Source organism: Mastigoproctus giganteus, chromosome 10 (assembly GCF_048544385.1).
Source record: "Mastigoproctus giganteus isolate SK-2022 chromosome 10, ASM4854438v1, whole genome shotgun sequence".
NCBI lineage: Eukaryota > Metazoa > Arthropoda > Arachnida > Uropygi > Thelyphonidae > Mastigoproctus > Mastigoproctus giganteus.
Window position 1 is genome coordinate 94,178,234 of NC_143584.1, and position 2,472 is coordinate 94,180,705.

The 2,472-nt window shown below is 34.9% G+C and overlaps 1 pseudogene; it reads right to left on the reverse strand.

Annotated features, from left to right (window-relative positions):
- Window positions 1-1,523: 1,523 nt before the first annotated feature.
- LOC150079163 (ubiquitin domain-containing protein 2-like) lies at window positions 1,524-2,192 on the reverse strand (annotated as a pseudogene).
- Window positions 2,193-2,472: the final 280 nt, after the last annotated feature.

Consider the following 2,472-nt stretch of genomic DNA (forward strand, 5'->3'; position numbering starts at 1 on the left):
GGAGTTTGGGAATTTTCAGTTGCCACTGCTGATTAAACAATAATTCTTAAGCAGCTTACAGTCAGGGTACTTGTACATATGTCAGATCTTTAATGGAACCTAAATTGTTATTTTTAATGTCTTCGTTGGTAGAATCACTGCCTTGTCTACCGTACACTCATACATACCCTGGGAATAGGAATCTCTGAAACACCATAACGCAGCAAGATGGGAAGATGTTATTTATAACACAAACCTTGATATAATTATTATTATTAAATCAGTTTATTTCCCAAGAAACCTTGAGTCACCCTGGGACGGCTCTGTGCCAGAAGGGTGTGAATATTTACAGACTAAGTGCGAGGAACACATGTACAATAGACAAGAGTACATGCGTGCTCGACCCGAGATATTTACAGGATTAAACATACAAAAATATACAAAATAAACAGTAATATACAAAAAAAAAAAAAAAAAAAAACAGTCAGTCATGTCCAGGAGCAGGTGAGTATTATAAGTTCATAATCTGGTAGCAGTTCTTGAGGATTTCCTTCCTGTAGGGCTTGCCTTCACAGAACCTATCAGGGTGGATCCTAAATTTATTGAAGATCCGAAGACAATTGGATATGATTTCACTGGGGCAGGTAGGGGGCCACCACACGCATAGGAGGTGTTGATATAGTGCCGGGACGAACAAGACTAGTAAATACTACCCGAGAAGGTTAATTACTTGTTATAACTCTCTCGGGTCGTAAATTTGTGAAATTTAATGCAGGTAGAAAAAGAAGTTAAGAGATTTTGCAACAAGCCAGTTATGTGTTTTACTATTTTAACAGTCTTTACACACTTTTTGAAGAACTGTGTTTTAAATAAAGGATGTGAGTTTAAGTTGAAATGGAAAATAAAGGATTTCCTTCCTTCAACAATGACTTCAGCTACAATATGTGAATAAATATTTGTATATGTAGATTAAAACCGCAACCCAAAGAAGCCAAAGGATTAAAAATCACATATTGTTCTATTAAGCATAATTGCTATTAAAATTAATAAAATGATACAAGAAAGAAAGCATATACAGCATTAAAAAAAATTATTTTGCACATTTCAGTTGGCCATCCTTCTAAATAATCTGTTCTATCCTTCTGTCCTTTAAATATCCAATCCTTGACACACTAAGGTCTTAGGATGCGAAGTGTACAGTATAATAAGGGCAATAAGTCAGTCACTGAAGAAGTAATACAAAGTACCAGGAAAATCTGGAAATTAATGGCAGCATGATGAAAGGAAGCGGGCTATTTCTACATCTGCTAAAAAAAAAAAAAAAAAAAAAATATATATATATATATATATATATCATTTATACCTTTCTTTCGTCGTAGATTCAAAAACTCCATGTACTTCACCATGTGCTTTAGCACATTAGCATTAATAGTAGCAAATGAGGCAAGAAAGCAAGCTTATACAGCATCAGCCAAAAAAAAAAAGTTCGTTTTGAAATCTTGTATTTCAAAACAAAAAAAAAAATTCACACTTTCAGCCTATACTCAGTTATCTATAGAAACAGAATCCAATAACGATAGAATGACTTGCACCACAAACCCTGTCTGAAGCTTTGCTTCTTCAAATCTCTGCCAACAGTAGAGAGCCGAAACTTAATAACTATTTATTCACCTTTATCATTCCATGGTTCACTTTCTGGAGCAGGAGATTCAGCTTCATTGCCTTCTTCCACAAGATTAATTGGGGCACTAAGGCAGTAATGGGCAACTGATATCTGTTACCTATTCATCATAACAGTCCATTAAGGTTCCAGTAGGTAAGGCAATGCTGGCACAATCAATTATTGCCTGGGCTAACACAAAGTCATTTGTTTCCGTAGCATATACTGCAGCTTTTAGAGCATCCCAAATTTCTTTGCGCCCTTCAAAGGCAGGAGCAGTATACCAGACATCTCTTTTACTGTGAAGTTGTCCTTCTGTTAAAGGCGCATCACTTTTCCATTTTGGCTTTTCATGCTTCAGTTGCTGGTTCGTACCTATAGAAACAGTTTGATGAAGGCTAGTTCCATCAAGAAACTCGATTCCAGAGTCGCTTGATGGAATATAGTGAATATATTCCATTAAGGAATATAGTGAATATAGTTATATATAGTGATTGCTGAAAAGCTACAGATTCCAGAGCCTGCTTTGCTGTGTACCAAAACAACCTCCCATTGTAATAGAAACGTGTCAACATAGTGAAATATTGATGCAATAAAGCAAAAGGTATTCTTCAACGTGCATTGCGGGATAAAGCTCATATACAATTTCGATTTTTTTTTTTTTTTTCTCCTTAAAATGGAAAACGTCACTACTTTTGGCATTTCACACTTTACAATACAAATCAAACATTTCCAAGACTAATTAATTTATATATAGTGATTGCTGAAGATTTACATGTTCTTTTTCAAAATGTGAAGTTACAAAATATATACTCGTACTGTACTTTACAGCA